Source organism: Podarcis melisellensis (genome assembly GCF_964234715.1).
Source record: "Podarcis melisellensis genome assembly, chromosome: 4".
NCBI classification, from domain to species: Eukaryota; Metazoa; Chordata; class Lepidosauria; order Squamata; family Lacertidae; genus Podarcis; species Podarcis melisellensis.
This window is the reverse complement of record NC_138531.1, coordinates 97,523,543-97,540,346: the sequence shown is the minus strand read 5'-3', so window position 1 is coordinate 97,540,346 and position 16,804 is coordinate 97,523,543. Positions and strand designations below refer to the sequence as shown.

The window sequence follows — 16,804 nt, the reverse complement described above, 5'->3', positions numbered from 1 at the left end:
CGCTGCTACCATGGCAAACTAAATCTCCCCAGATGCCCTCCTTCCCCAAGTGATCACCGTAATCAGCGAACACATCATAAATCTGACATCTCCTAGCTGCAGATTTGGTTACATGAAGTCACTGAGCCAGCTCAGAGTGAGGGCAGCAAAGCCCCTCGCTCTGAATAGGCGTTGAGGAGGCAGCTGAACTGTGGACAGCTCCGTCCCCAACTGCTCATTTGTCCCCCTCCGCCAGAAATGGTCAAAATTGCTTTTTACGCAAGTGAGAAATATTAGTGACCCCACCCTGTCTCATTTCATCTCCCCCCTGTTTAAAAACCGGCTGGGGTCTAAGGTAAAGGTAAAGGTACCCCTGCCCGTACGGGCCAGTTGTGTCCAACGCTAGGGTTGTGCACCCATCTCACTTAAGAGGCCAGGGGCCAGCGCTGTCCGGAGACACTTCCGGGTCACGTGGCCAGCGTGACGAAGCTGCTCTGGCGAGCTGGCACCAGCGCAGCACACGGAAACACCGTTTACCTTCCCGCTAGAAAGCGGTACCTATTTATCTACTTGCACTTAGGGGTGCTTTCAAACTGCTAGGTGGGCAGGAGCTGGGACCGAAAGACGGGAGCTCACCCCGCCACAGGGATTCGAACCGCCGACCATGCGATCGGCAAGCCCTAGGCGCTGAGGTTTTACCCACAGTGCCACCCGCGTCCCCGGCTGGGGTCTACGATACTGAATAAAGGCCCCCAAAAGTTGTTAAGAACATCCAGATTTTAAAAACCTCTCCTGCAAAAAACTCGACTGCCTCTTTGCCTCCCTGTGTTTTGAGACTGTAGCAAAAACAAGCTGGAACAGTAAATCAAATACCTAAAAAAAAAATCCAGGACAAAAAAGAAAGAAGGCGTTCATGTTCACCTGGAATCAGGTGCAACGTGACTTTTCGCCTCCCCTCCAATAAGTCTCCGCTCACACACAGCTGCAACATTTTATGCACAGCGAATGCGTTTATGTACACATTGCTAGGGAGACAGAACAAACCTGGTTGGAGCGTAATTGTCTGTCGCTCGCTGTCAGGGTCCCGTTTCCATGGCTTCGTGCCAATCGAACAGACCGTATGGAAACTTACAGGCAAGATGGCCACACGTCGCTTTTAATTGGGGGACAGGACATCTTCTAGCTAGCCCATGGGCGAAACCTGTTCCACCAGATCTCCCCATTTGATAGAAAGCCATTTTCTTTCTGAAATCAGACTCAATTCTCCTCCATATGATTCATTCTATTTATTGCTTACTCAAACGCAAATTAGGATGGTGTTTTGGTTTTTTTTAGGGACGCGGGTGGCGCTGTGGGTAAAACCTCAGCGCCTAGGACTTGCCGATCGCATGGTCGGCGGTTCGAATCCCCGTGGTGGGGTGCGCTCCCGTCGTTCGGTCCCAGCGCCTGCCCACCTAGCAGTTCGAAAGCACCCCTAAGTGCAAGTAGATAAATAGGTACCGCTTTATAGCGGGAAGGTAAACGGTGTTTCCGTGCGCTGCGCTGGTGCTGGCTCACCAGAGCAGTTTCGTCACGCTGGCCACATGACCCGAAAGTGTCTGCGGACAGCGCTGGCTCCCGACCTATAGAGTGAGATGAGTGCACAACCCTAGAGTCTGGCAAGACTGGCCCGTACGGGCAGGGGTACTTTTACCTTTACCTTCGTTTTTTTAAAGCATGCAATACCAAATGTGAAATACCTCGGAGGACAGAAGGGCCTTATTAACTGAAAGGTCTCATCCTGCAATGCACACAAAAAAAGAACCCCATCTAAAATCCGATGCACCTGAAACTTGCAGAAGGCAGGATCAAACTGGAGAACCTGCTTTGTGCTGGATCTCCCCTCCCATCCTGGCAGGGAACTTGGACAGGCGCCACCGACATGTCAGAGTCGGCTCACTGCAATGGGGGAGTATAATTGTGGCCTACTGGGCCAAAAAAACAAAAAAAAACCACTCATCATTTAAGAGAGGCAGTATGGTACAGTGGTTAGAGTGTTGGACTAGGACTTGGGAGACTAGGGTTCAAATTGCCACTTCACCATGAAGCTCATTGGGGGTTCTTGGGCCAGTCACTGTCTCTTAGCCTAGCCGACTTTACAGGGTTGTTGTGGAGATAATAATAATAATAATAATAATAATAATAATAATATTTTATTTATATCCCGTCCTCTCCCAGCCGAAGCCAGGCTCAGAGCAGCTAACAACAATAAAAGTAACATGGGGACCAGCTTTACCTCCTTGCGGGGAGAAGTGCAAAAAATAAATAAAATAAAAATAAAATAAAAAGAATGAATCAAATAAAATTTAACTCCAAGGAAGCAGGTGATGAAAACCGTCTCATCATCACCACTGCCTCAATTGTTTGGGTATAATCTTAAAACTACTCATCAGTTTCTAGACGCAATTATTCCCTGTTTATCACCAAACAGAGAGGAAAATCACGGTAGCCGAATGTGATTCATTCATCCCATGCCAGTGGAAAAGGTTTCAGGGCGTTTCATGATAGGCATAGAATTGTAGCATTAGAAGGGGACCTCCAAGGATCATCTAGTCCAACCCCCAGCCAGGGGGCTTGAACCTGAAACCTAGGCGTTATCAGCACAGCGCTCTAACCAACAGAGCTATCCTTCACAGTGCCAGGCTGCATGCCCCAGCCACCCAAGGCTCAGTGCCGTCGTGGCACCCGAATATTTAGGGGATATTCTGATTTAGGGGCATTCAGACAGAACCCCACAAATGGAAGCTTGGCCTCCGGCGCAGACCGTCTGCCGGGAACATGCCTGTTTGAGAGCAAAGCACCAAGACAATATCTTAGCTGTGTAAAATGAAGTGGCATTAAATCTCACGGCAGGCATTTTTCATTGATGCGCCTAAAAATAATGCCAGCCATATTTAACATTAGGGCGTGAGTATATACATAGATAATCTCATTATTCTGCACATACTCAGCCCCTTGTTCCAAATGTGTGCGCAGTCACTTACAGGCAGCTATTAATAAGCTTCCTAAGGCTTTGGCCAAATCGTCTAAAGACACTTTTAATTTCCAAAAGGGACGTCGTATACAGCCCATTGGCTTCTCAGGCAGAAGGAGATTCTAGGTTTAGACGCCCGTTCGGTGAATTGGGATCACACACCAATTATCCAAAATAGCAGCTGTGAATTTTTATCTGTATTAAGCTGAAAGTTTCCTCCTAAGAAATCGAGGTGGCTTACAATTTGCCTTCGCAACAACCTTGTGAGGCAGGTTAGGCATAGGCAAAGTTGGCTCTCCAGATGTTTTGGGACTACAACTCCCATCATCCCCAGCTAACAGGACCAGTGGTCAGGGATGATGGGAATTGTAGTCTCAATGATCAGTGTGGTGCTGTGGTTAAGAGCAGGGGACTCGTAATCTGCTGAACCGGGTTTACCGTATTTTTCGCTCTATAAGACGCACCAGACCATAAGACGCACCTAGTTTTTGGAGGAGGAAAACAAGAAAAAAAATATTCTGAATCCCAGAAGCCAGAACAGCAAGAGGGATCTCTGCGCAGCGAAAGCATCGATCCCTCTTGCTGTTCTGGCTTCTGGGATAGCTGCGCAGCCTGCATTCGTTCCATAACACACACACACATTTCCCCTTACTTTTTAGGAGGGAAAAAGTGAGTCTTATAGAGCAAAAAATACAGTAATTCCCCGGTCCTCCACATGCAGCTGCTGGGTGACCTTGGGCCAGTCACACTTCTCTGAAGTCTCTCAGCCCCACTCACCTCACAGAGTGTTTGTTGTGGGGGAGGAAGGGAAAGGAGAATGTTAGCCGCTTTGAGACTCCTTCGGGTAGTGATAAAGCGGGATATCAAATCCAAACCCTTCTTCAGCTGTGTATATAAGGTGTGAGAGTTTTGTTCGCCAGTACCAGCACCCTGAACTTAGCCAGGTATGTACTTAGCTCAGATGCAACAGCACACTATGGTTTGCAAGAAACCAGAAAGCAGCTGCTTAAGAGGAAAGAGGAGCGAGGAGGAGGAAGAGATGGGAGCACAAGTCCTATGCTCAGCCATGAAACACCAAACCATATCCTGGCAAATTCAAAGTGTTAGTGCTGACCTTTAAAGCCCTAAACGGCCTCAGCGCCGTATACCTGAAGGAGCATCTCCATCCCCATTGTTCTGCCCAGACACTAAGGTCCAGTGCCGAGGGCCTTCTGGCTGTTCCCTCCCTGCGAGAAGCCAAGTTAGAGGGAACCAGGCAGAGGGCCTTCTCGGTAGTGGCACCCGCCCTGTGGAACACCCTCCCACCAGATGTCAAAGAGAACAACAACTACCAGACTTTTAGAAGACATCTGAAGGCAGCCCTGTTTAGGGAAGCTTTTAATGTTTGATGTATTATGGTATTTTAATATTTTGTTGGAAGCCGCCCATTTATGGCATTAAATGTGAACTGAACTGCTACCTGTTCTGGACTGACGTGCACACTTTTGCTGGAATGCACACGGACCGTGCAATCCTAAGCCCCTCAAAAGGATGAGGCAGTGGTGGGTAGTGGTTAGAGCGTTGCGCCAGGACCTGGGAGACATGGGCTCCATCCCCACTTGGCCCTGAAGCTCACAGAGGGTGACCTTGGGGGCTAGCCTCTCAGCCCATCCTACCTCACAGGGTTGTTGTGGAGTTTAAATGAGAAGGGGGCGGGGACCATGTATAGCACCTAGAGCTGCTTTGGAGAAAGAGCTGGGATATAAGTGCAGCAAATCTGTAACTAAAACCAAAAAGCAGAATTCATTGGGAGCGGCTGGCATAGGGACTGCAATTCTCCACAAGGCCCTTCTCATGCATTGAGTCACACAGAGGGGAAAACCTATCTAGAGGGGACTATGTGCTTAAGCTCCCCACCAGATCCTAGATCCCTGCGAAGGACTGGACTGATCTGCTGCCAAGAAGGTGCTGTTAAAGGGCCTGCAAGACGGAGCTGTTCCACCAGGCCTTTGGCCAGGGCACAGTCTGACCCCCTCTTTTGGTAATCTTCCTTCTCCTCCTGCGATGAGGCTACATTTTGATATTTTAATGTTTCAATATTTTAATGTTGTATTTTAATTTCGTTTTTAAGTTGTATTCATTCAACTTGTTTTTATTACTGCTTGTTAGCCGCCCTGAGCCCAGCCTTGGCTGGGGAGGGCGGGGTATAAATAAAAATTATTATTATTATTATAACTCTAGCCCAATGGTTGCTATGAATTTGATTTTGAACTGATTTAAAAATGAGTCGATTTTAGAACGCTGTGTTACTTTTATTGTTGTTAGCCGCTCTGAGCCCGGCTGGGGAGGGCGGGATAGAAATAAAATTTCATTATTATTTATATTATTAAAAAGGAGGAGCCTTAGGCAGCTCTCTCTACCCACCGTGTGCCCAGCTGTGCCCTCACTGAGGTTGCTCCTTCTGTGCAACTGTTAGAGCGGTCCAGGTGTGCCCGCCAATCTCCTTCACACTTGGCTTCTTGACTTCATCACAGCGAAGTCTGCGTTAACTCCAGCCTCTACCAATTTAGGGGGCTGATGGGAGATGTGTTCCAGACCATCAGAAGGGCGCCAGCTTGGCAAAAGGCGGGCAGAGGGGTCGCCATGCCCAAAGGCTACCCGGAAACGGCGGGTTTCGGGGGAGTAAGATGTGGCAACACGGAGTGGTGTCTCGGATAGGACATCCATGGCTCCTTAAGTCACCACAATGAGGCAAAACCTCCATGTGCAGGTGGAGTATATCCCCGAGGACCCTGGTGTCCGGGAGAAATGCGAAGGATGGGCGAGCCTTCACCCCCACCCCACCCCCCTTGCTTGCAAAAGCATCTCAGCCCTGTTTAAGGAAGCTTTTAATGTTTGATATATTACAGTATTTTAACATTTTTTTTGGAAGTTGCCCAGAGTGGCTGGGGAAGCACAGCCAGATGGGTGGGGTATAATTAATAAATTTATTTATTTTTTTTTTATTATTATTATTATTATTATTATTATTATTATTATTATTATTGAATCACCTGGCTGGTTCCTCTCCAAGACAGAATCCTGCGCTGAACTAACCTTGGCCGGATCCCAGCTGCCTCTCCTAAAATCCCATTTACCTGAAAGTAAACCTCGCTGAATTTCCCCAGGAGATGGGGACAGCTGGGGCGGCGCTGAAAGGCTGTAGCAAGGACCAGCAATCGCACCACAGCAAAGTCGTAAACAACGAATTAAAATGTTTTAAAAGCAACATTTCAAGCGCAGAAAAGCGTTGCAGCTGTGCTGCTCACGAACAAAGGTCTATGGGCATGTAACCCCGGGGAACGGCGAGCGCGAGCACCAACACAGAAACTGAAGACGAGCAAGTCAGAGCCAGTGGCTCATCCACCTCAATGCTGCCCACACGGGCTGGCAGCACCTCTGCAGCACGGGAGATGCCGCGGATCGATCCCGCCGCCATCGGGCTCCGGCCGAAGCGTTTTGTACGCTGCCCATCTCACGCAGACCGCCGGCACCGTCCCTCCGCAGCGGCGGACAATGAGCTGCGCAGGATTCGAACTCGGAACCTTGGACAAGACAAGGGCAGGCGCTCTGCCCGCTGAAGCACCGCAACCTCGGGTTCTAAGCAGCGAACCGGGGCGCAAACGGGAGACAAGGGGCGCCTTCTCCCAGCTGAAGAGGGGCGAGACCCCCCAGCCCCCTAAATAAAGGGGCCACCACCCCCAATGTCCTGCCTTCCAGCCCGCAGGAATCCAGCAATGGCAGGTAGGCAGAAGCGGCTCCTTACCTGGGGAGGAAAGGCTGGTCCGTCTGGAAGAAGCGCTAAGGGGGAAACCGGAGAAAGGGAGCCAAGCGCGGCGCTGTCAGCCTCTCCCGCCGCCGCCTCTTCTTTATGAATGAATGACCGGCTCAGTCAGGAGCGGGGAAAGTGAGCAGGTCGAGGCGGGGGCCACGCCCCCCTCGCGGAGCCGTCACAATGGGACGGGGGCCGCCCACTCCCTACGTCACAAAGGGAGGGCGGGCTCCGCTGGGCCGGACCACGCCCACGCCTCCCCCGAGCCTCCTATTGGCTCCGCGGCGCCGCCTCGTGGCGAAGGGTTGAGGGTGCAGCGCTCAGGGCTTTTGTTGAGCTGCAAGCATGGGCTTACTCGGGAGTAAGCGCGTGCAAGAACCATCACGTCTGATTTTTGTTTGGACCAGCTTTTTCTTGGAGATGTTCCACTTGATTATTGTGGTTGTTGTTGTAGTGCTATGGGCTATTATTAAAATGAGGCTGCATTTTAAATTGTGTTTTTAATCTGTATTTTAAATTGTTGGCTTTTTCCCTCCCCTATTATGTTTTTGTCGTAATTTTACTGGTGTTAGCTGCCTTGAGCCCGGCTCTGGTCAGGGAGGGTGGGGTATAAATAAATTATTATTATTATTATTATTATTATTATTATTATTATTATTATTACTAGTAGTAGTACCATTACTACTACTTTTTTAAAAAATAATATTTATTAAAGTTTCAAAAAAGTTACAAAAATGAAAAAAGAAAAATAAATACAAAAAAACAGAAAAATAAAAACAGTTAAAAACAAGACAATCTTTCCATATCTTGTCTTTCATTTACTTGTTTCCCTGACCTCCTCACACCTCCCTTTTTTGTATTCTAGTTCAATTAGTCATTTCAGCAAATCCTTTCCATTTTTGCTTTTATCTTAATCATTTATCTTAATATATTGTAACTTTACATTCTCACCTGTTAATCTATTTTTACATACCCCTTTGTAACATTACTGCTAAAACCACGTAACTTCATTCCAGCATCCTTCTAACATTCCTTAATTTTACAGTGTTTCTGTAAATAGTCTTTAAATTTCTTCCAATCTTCTTCCACCGACTCTTCTCCCTGGTCTCGGATTCTGCTGGTCATTTCCGCCAGTTCCATGTACTCCGTTACCTTCATCTTCCACTACTACCAGTACTTTTTTCTGGGGGTACGCAGGGGTGTGCATACGCAGGGGTGTGCAAACATTTTTTTAAAGGGAAAAAAAAGCACTGACTACTACATTTAAATACCCACTCCATTTTATCCTCACAACACCCCAGCGAGGGAGGCCAGGCTGAGAAACTGCGACTGCCCCCAAGTCACCCAGGGAGTGGCTGAGTGCAGATTTGAACCCTTAATTCATTCAGGCCAGCCATGTATGTAATCATGTTTTCAGGGCAATTCTTCCTCTAGGGCGGGCGGAAGAATCCCTAGGAGGTTGCCACTTCTTCAACACACCCTCGCTCCTGGGCATTCTGCAACAGTTCGATTTACTGACATCTAGGAAATGATTCATGTTTAGCTGTTTGCTGTGGGGGAACTACACACGAGGAGTTCTGTAAAGTGAGCTGTGATTGCAGGCATGTTTTGTTTACGGTCAGTTGGCAACCCTAAGGGCAGGATTGCATATTAAGAGCGGGGCAGAAGAGGTTGTTGGCTACAGCGGAAACCTCTTACACAGGGGCAAGTTAGCAAAAGATGCAACTGCTAAATTCTCACTTCCATGCAGATGAAAGTTATGGACTATATGGAATTGGCGGAAATGACCAGCAGAATCCGAGACCAGAGAGAAGAGTTGGTGGAAGAAGATTGGAAGAAATTGAAAGACTATCTACATAAACACTGCAAAATTAATGAATGTTAGAATGATGTTGGCATGACGTTAAGTGGTTCTAGCAGCAATGTTATAAAGGAGTATGCAAAAATGGATTGTTATCAGGTGAGAATGTAAAGATATAATACATCAAGGTAGAGGAATAAGATAAAAACAAGGAGGGAAAGGATTTGCTGAATTATCTAACTGAACTGGAATACAAAAAAGGGAGGTGTGAGGAGGTCAGGGAAATAAGTAAACGAAAGATAAGATATGAAAAGATTGACTTGATTTTAATTGTTTTTTGCTTTTCTGTATTTTGTAATTTTTTCTTTTTTCTCTCTTCTTTTCTTATTTTGCAACTTTTTGTAATCTTTCTTGAAACTTTAATAAATACCTTTTAAAAAAAAAGATTCTCACTTCCACACCGTTCTTAAATGTCTTTACCAGCTTTCATCTGGTTCGTCTTCCTTCCCCCAATATTCTTGGGACAACATGTACGGAGGGTTTTTTTCTGCCTTACAACAGGCCTGTGGGGTCGATTCTGCCAGCTTCGGCCAGCTCACGGGATTATTCAAAGCCAGTGGTACAGTGGAACCTCAGCTTACATACGCTTCAGGTTACAGACTCCACTAACCCAGAAATAGTGCTTCAGGTTAAGAACTTTGCTTCAGGATGAGAACAGAAACCATGCTCCGGTGGTGCAGCGGCAGCAGGAGGCCCCATTAGCTAAAGTGGTTCTTTAGGTTAAGAACAGTTTCAGGTTAAGAACGGACCTCCGGAGCGAATTAAGTACTTAACCTGAGGTACCACTGTATATCTATACAGTAGGGATGTGGGTGGTGCTGTGGGTTAAACCACAGAGTCTAGGGCTTGCCGATCAGAAGGTTGGCGGTTCAAATCCCCGCGACAGGGTGATCTCCCATGGCTCGGTCCCTGCTCCTGCCAACCTAGCAGTTCGAAAGCACGTCAAAGTGCAAGTAGATAAATAGGTACCGCTCCGGTGGGAAGGTAAACGGCATTTCCGTGCGCTGCTCTGGTTCATCAGAAGCGGCTTAGTCATGCTGGCCACATGACCCAGAAGCTGTACGCCGGCTCCCTCTGCCTATAGAACGAGATGAGCGCCGCAACCCCAGAGTCGGTCACGACTGGACCTAATGGTCAGGGGTCCCTTTACCTTTACCTATACAGTGGTACCTCGGGTTAAGAACTAAATTCGTTCCGGAGGTCCGTTCTTAACCTGAAACTGTTCTTAACCTGAGGTACCACTTCAGCTAATGGGGCCCCTCGCTGCCGCCGCGCAATTTCTGTTCTCATCCTGAAACAAAGTCCTTAACCCGTACTATTTCTGGGTTAGCGGAGTCTGTAACCTGAAGTGTCTGTAACCTTAAGCATCTGTAACCCGAGGTACCACTGCATCTGCAAGAAAAGCTGGAAAAGGACTTTGCTCTTTTGCACGTTGAATAAAACTTCTTGGATCCAAGTGTGGGTCAGCTTCCTTGTGAGGCGAGACTTATAGCGGAGTCTTATGATGTTCTCGCAATATTGGTTTACTTTCAAATATACGAGGTGAACAGGGAGGATTAAGTCATCCCCAACTGTGCTAGTCTGTGGAGAAGCTTGCCCCATAATCCAATTTCAGGCTCCTTCCTAAAAGCCCTACCAGCTTCTGACTCCTTTGTTGTTGTTGTTGTTTAGTCATTTAGTCGTGTCCAACTCTTCGTGACCCCCTGGACCAGAGCACGCCAGGCACTCCTGTCCTCCACTGCCTCCCACAGTTTGGTCAGACTCATGTTTGTAGCTTCGAGAACACTGTCCAACCATCTCGTCCTCTGTCGTCCCCTTCTCCTTGTGCCCTCCGTCTTTCCCAACATCAGGGTCTTTTCCAGGGAGTCTTCTCTTCTCATGAGGTGGCCAAAGTCTTGGAGCCTCAGCTTCAGGATCTGTCCTTCCAGTGAGCACTCCGGGCTGATTTCCTTCAGAATGGATAGGTTTGATCTTCTTGCAGTCCATGGGACTCTCAAGAGTCTCCTCCAGCACCAGAATTCAAAAGCATCAATTATTCGGCGACCAGCCTTCTTTATGGTCCAGCTCTCACTTCCATACATCACTACTGGGAAAACCAGAGCTTTAACTATACGGATCTTCTGACTCCTTTATTTGCTATATTTCAAACTGCTTCTCTTCGGCCTGTACCAAAGTAGCAGAGGTGTGCACGATAGCTAGCAGCCACCAGCCATCAATGCTCAAGCTTCTAGCCACTAGCACCTGTTCTCCTTAGCTCTCAGCTGTGCAAAATCTTAAGAGAGAAAAGGTTTTTTTCTCTCTCTCACTTTGCACAGAGACGCTGGGAGTGCCAAAACAGTATCCTAAATGTTGGGCTTGCCTAATGGGTTTTGGGCTCCTAAACAACCCCCTTTCCACAGCTGGCAAACATGTTTTACCACCCAGCTATTAACTAACCTCTGTTCTACACAACAAAAAAACATGGTGTGTGTGTGTTTTTTTTAAAAAAGAGCAACATGTAAACAAACAGCAAAACAAAGAGCCGGCAGCACAAACACCCCCGAAACCTCAGAGGATAAAGACAAAACAAAAATATATTGAATGGGAGTTGGGAGACGAGAAGGAGGTTCAAAGCCTTCATTATCGCACCCACAAGGACAGTCTCTTGTTGCAGCCACGAGTCACTTCTGACTCAGCAAACCTGACTTTAAAGAGCGAGGTGTTTTCAATAATAAAACTTTCCCCCTCTTCTTAAGCCAGGGGTTAGGTAAGGCCAGGCACCCACTCCCACTCTTGACTGTGTGCAACAGAATGGGTGCAAGGAACAGAGTTCCCATTTCCCGGGTCTTTGACCCCCATCAATTTGTGCATTTTAAAAAAAACAACAGCCCAGGGCTACCTTTGAAGGTGACCCAGGAACTACAATGGGGCAGCTAGACAGTAGAACCGAAGGCCTTTAACATCAGCAGTAACATCTAGACCATGGGAGCGCTTCAGCCCTATTCTTGAGTTTGTAAAACTTGCTATTTAGGTTTTCAAACCTTTTTTGTAAATTCCCTATTCTTGAGTTTGTAAAACTTGCTATTTAGGTTTTCAAACCTTTTTTGTAAATTCCCTATTCTTGAGTTTGTAAAACTTGCTATTTAGGTTTTCAAACCTTTTGTGTAAACTGTACTTTTGAGTCCTCAATCTAATATGTAAGAATTTTGGGGGTTCTACCCTTGTTTGAATTTTGCCCATTTAAAGTTTATGATTTCTCTATTTCCTTCTGAGGAAACTGAATAGTTCGGTGAGACGAGGTTTGTAGGCGGCATCCCGTTAAGGTTTTGTTCTATTTTTCTGATTTTTCTTCTTTAAGCTTTTTGATTTTTATTATTTAGTTGATTTCCACTAGATAATATTTATAGTCGATTACTTCTCGTTTCAGGGATTTTCACGGTATTTCATTTGTTTTGTGCAACTTATCAGTTCCACGACAGTCTTTTTTCTATAGGGGTTAGGTAAGGCACCCACTACCACTCTGTGTGCAACAGAATGGGTGTAAGGAACAGAGCTCCCATTTCTCCGGTCTTTGACCCCCATCAATTTGTGCATTTAAAAAAACGACAGCCCAGGGCTACCTTTGAAGGTGACCCAGAAACTACAATGCGGCAGCTAGACAGAAGACCTGAAGGAGCGTCTCCACCTCCATCGTTCAGCCCGGACACTGAGGTCCAGCTTCAAGGGCTTTATGGCAGTTCCCTCCCTCTGAGAAGTGAGGTTACAGGGAACCAGGCAGAGGGCCTTCTCGGTGGTGGCACCCGCCCCGTGGAACAGGGGCCCTCCCAGCAGATGTTAAGGAAATAAGCAGCTATCTGACTTTTACAAGACATCTGAAGGCAGCCCTGTTTAGGGAAGCTTTTGATGTTTGTTGTGTTTTTAATATCCTGTTGGGAGCAGCCCAGATAAGTAAATAATAATAATAATAATAATAATAATAATAATAATAATAATAATAATTGATCTGTATGAAGTTTCCTAATATACACATTTCCCAATGCTATTTTTTCCTGTTGTAAGGTTTTTTGCAAGCAGTCCCCCCATATATTATTTGTTTAATTAGTTTATCTCATCAATATCCCACTTTTTCCTTCACAGAGTTCAAGGTGCTGTACATGGCACTTTCCCTTCCCTGCTCATTTAATCGCCACAAAAGCCCTGTGAGTTGGTTAGGCTGAGAGGCAGCGATGGCCCAAGGCCACCAGGCATGTTTCATGGGCGAGAGGGGATTCGAACTCAGGCCTCCCAGGTCCTAGTCTGACACTCTAACCACTACGCCGCACCAGCCCCCATAATGCAGTTTTGAACACTGCTATCCTTTACCCATCTCTGTGTGTATGTTTTGCTGGTGTGCACCTTTGTGACGCTGCTTAAGTTGGAGAACCAAGTAGCAAAATTCGAAGAAGGGTGAAGGGTAGCTGCACCTCAGTTCACGAACTAGTTCAGGCATGATGAATTTGGTTACATGCGAGCTGAACAAATGTCTTCCTCATCAGTGAAACAGTGAAGCTTCCTGGTTTCTTTTGCTCCGCGATGCTGGGTGCTGTTTATCTAGTCTTGTTATATAGTACTGAAATGTTGTTGTTTTTGGTATGTGCTATAGTGCTGCTTTGCTATGTTATTATGAAATTGCTTTTGGCACCGTTTAGTTTGTGCATCCATTCTGAAGGGAATCAGCCCTGAGGGCTCACTGGAAGGACAGATCCTGAAGCTGAGGCTCCAAGACTTTGGCCACCTCATGAGAAGAGAAGACTCCCTGGAAAAGACCCTGATGTTGGGAAAGATGGAGGGCACAAGGAGAAGGGGACGACAGAGGACGAGATGGTGGGACAGTGTTCTTGAAGCTACCAGCATGAGTTTGACCAAACTGCGGGAGGCAGTGGAAGACAGGAGTGCCTGGCATGCTCACGAAGAGTCGGACACGACTAAATGACTAAACAACAAGTTTGGGCATGCCTTCCTTTTTCCTTTGTTGTAAGCTAGGGTTACCAGACGTCCCCGGAGATCAAATCTGTCCCCGGACAAATTGTTGTTGTTGTTTGTTGTTTAGTCGTGTCCGACTATTCGTGACCCCATGGACCAGAGCACTCAGCTTCAAAAAAAAAAAAAGTGTCCCCAGATTCATTGAAAAAAATCTGGTAATCATATTGTGAGCTACTTCGAACTTGGTTTTTGTGTGTGGAGAAGCAGCGTAGAAATAAAATGAATGAATGGCTCTTCACTGTGGAAGGTTGAGAACCAGGTCAGAAGCTAGCAGCAAACTATCCTTCTGACACTTTCAGGTATGTTTGGGGGCTGCACACACTCTCTTACCCTTCAACACCCCCCAGAGGAATCTCACTCCGCCCCAACTGACCTTCCTCAAGGCCCCCCACCCTTGTTTTTTGTCCCTCCTCCCCTTGAATGAGTACTGATTTTAAACTCTGGAATTAAGATTTTAGCTGAAGGTGTGCCATTTTTAATGCAAATAAGTCCACAGGGAATTTTCAATTCCGTCTACTGCCTCCGTCCCCCGGTGCTGATGTTGTTGCTGTTGTTCATTTTGCTATCTGGTCTTTCAACTGCAATAAACATTGATTGATTGATTGATTGATTGATTGATCCTACATAGCATTTCCACCACCATTATACCAATGGGGCACATGCCCTCCGCCGTCCAGAGAAAAACCCCTGAATCCTGGTTTTGTTTTCATTCTTTGGTAGATTTGCAAAAAGGAAAACACACAGAAGGAAATAAATTTTAAGGGGTGAGATTAGACGCGGGCACACGAAGCAATTAAAAAAAATGAAGACTCCTTGTGCTCTGCTCTGCAACCCCTTTCTTCCTGCACCCTCTGCCTGCCCCCCAGAAATGGCATCTCACACAGGGTTGGTCTGGTGTGTCAGCTCCTCATATATGTATCAGAATGGATCAGAAACTAGCCGAGCTATCTGGCCCGCTCCCCAAATCTAGTACAGTGGTACCTCGGGTTAAGTACTTAATTTGTTCCGGAGGTCCGTTCTTAACCTGAAACTGTTCTTAACCTGAAGCACCACTTTAGCTAACGGGGTCTCCTGCTGCCGCCCCACCGCTGCTGCACGATTTCTGTTCTCATCCTGAAGCAAAGTTCTTAACCCAAGGTACTATTTCTGGGTTAGTGCAGTCTGTAACCTGAAGCGTCTGTAACCTGAGGTACCACTGTATGTATCTCACCTTACTTTTCAGCCAGGCCACATTTGTAAAGGGAGCACAACTGCCCAGAGTCAGTGGGGTTGAAAGGAAGCGAGAAATCTGAACCAAATTCAGATCTGAGCAGAAGAGCTAAAATTGGAGTAGGAGAAGAATTTGGGGCATCTGATCGGCTCCTGATGCTGGACCAGCTGGGGACCATGGCCTGATCCTGCAGGCTTTTCTTATGAGAAACTAGATTGGGATTCTGCAGCTCGATGTCTCAAGAAGTCCAGGGCCGGGTGTCATCATAAGAAAGCCAGACAGGCTGAATCTTAAGGATCAATTGCCCTTCCATAACCCACTGCTTGTCAACAAAAGCAGCCCACATAAACATCGAAACCCCAAATTGGGCTTAAATGCTTGACCCCTGTTGCATCACGTAAACAGGCCTTAAGAGTGCTTTGAACACAACCAAGGCTATTGCACCTCGCCCAGTATTTTCTCCTAAAAGCTTGGTTGGCGGCGGCAGTTGTTTTGCCCATTTGGAAATGCCAAGAGGTTTACCAATAATATGCCATGACGAGTGGCTTTTTGATGGATACCTAGACCGGCAAGAGGCCTCCCCCCCCCCGGCCCGCCACTTGAGCAGGCGGTTTGTGCAAAACACCTGCCAAGTCTGCACCTGGCATTTAACTAGCAGACTGGCATCATTAGGCAGGCCTGTTCTCCTTCCGGCTGCAGGGCAGGGCTTGTTTTGCCTGATCGATAGGAGAGCAGGGACTCAGGAGACCACGAAGCACCCAAGAGATGTACCTTACAGGAAAAGTGGTGCGGACTTAGGGCAGTAGTCAACTAAAGAGCTCCAGAAGCAGAACGTCTGCTTGCTCAATGCTCCACCCCCCAAATGTCTGCTATGGGAGGTTGGTGGAAAACCCAGAACAGATTTAGGGGGTGTACAGCGGAGGGAGATGGGGGGAAAGTCCTGTTGTGCAAACAGTTCTGCTGTGAAAACAGTTCTGCTCTCAGTTATTTATAAAAAGGTAAAGGGACCCCTGACCATTAGGTCCAGTCACGGACGACACTGAGGTTGCGGCGCTCATCTCGCTTTACTGGCTGAGGGAGCTGGCGTACAGCTTCTGGGTCATGTGGCCAGCAGGACTAAGCCGCTTCTGGAAAACCAGAGCAGCGCACGGAAACACTGTTTACCTTCCCGCCGGAGCGGTACCTATTTATCTACTTGCACTTTGACGTGCTTTCGAACTGCTAGGTCGGCAGGAGCAGGGACCAAGCAACGGGAGCTCACCCCGTCACGGGGATTCGAACCACCGACCTTCTGGTTGGCAAGTCCTAGGCTCTGTGTTTTATCCCACAGCACCACCCGCGCCCCCTTATTTATACCTATGCATTAAATAAGAGGAGGGATGCGGGTGGCGCTGTGGTCTAAACCAGTGTTTCCCAACCTTGGGCCTCCAGCTGTTTTTGGACTACAATTCCCATCATCCCTTGCCACTGGTCTTGCTAGTCAGGGATGGTGGGAGTTGTAGTTAAAAAAACAGCTGGAGGCCCAAGGTTGGGAAACACTGGTCTAAACCACTGAGCCTTGGGCTTACCGATCGGTGGTTCGAAGCACTGTGACGGAATGAGCTCCCGCTGCTCTGTCCCAGCTCCTGCCAACCTAGCAGTTTGAAAGCATGTCAAAGTGCAAGTAGATAAATAGGTACCGCTCCGGTGGGAAGGTAAACAGCGTTTCCGTGTGCTCTGCTTTCCGTCACGGTGTCCCGTTGCACCAGAAGCAGTTTAGTCCTGCTGGCCACATGACCTGGAAGCTGTACATCGGCTCCCTTGGCCTATAAAGAGAGATGAGTGCCGCAACCCCAGTCGGCCATGACTGGACCTAATGGTCAGGGGTCCCTTTACCTATTAAATAAGAGAGCAATTGCAGACCCCACGGTGGCCCCAGTGACTGCTGGTGACCCAGTTTTCCTTCCTCCA

General features: G+C 47.4%; 1 protein-coding gene across 2 annotated transcripts in view; it reads right to left on the bottom strand.

The window, feature by feature from the left end:
- Window positions 1-6,963, bottom strand: part of RELT (RELT TNF receptor) — an 89,637-nt gene extending 82,674 nt beyond the window's left edge. Inside the window, exon 1 of one of the 2 annotated variants that reach the window (XM_081909958.1) lies at window positions 6,777-6,963. The gene's annotated coding sequence lies outside the window, so the exon portion shown is untranslated. Of the gene's footprint in view, window positions 1-1,804; window positions 2,101-6,776 lie in introns of those variants that run through there. The other variant, XM_081909959.1, reaches the window with a different exon arrangement.
- Between the last annotated feature and the right edge of the window lie 9,841 nt (window positions 6,964-16,804).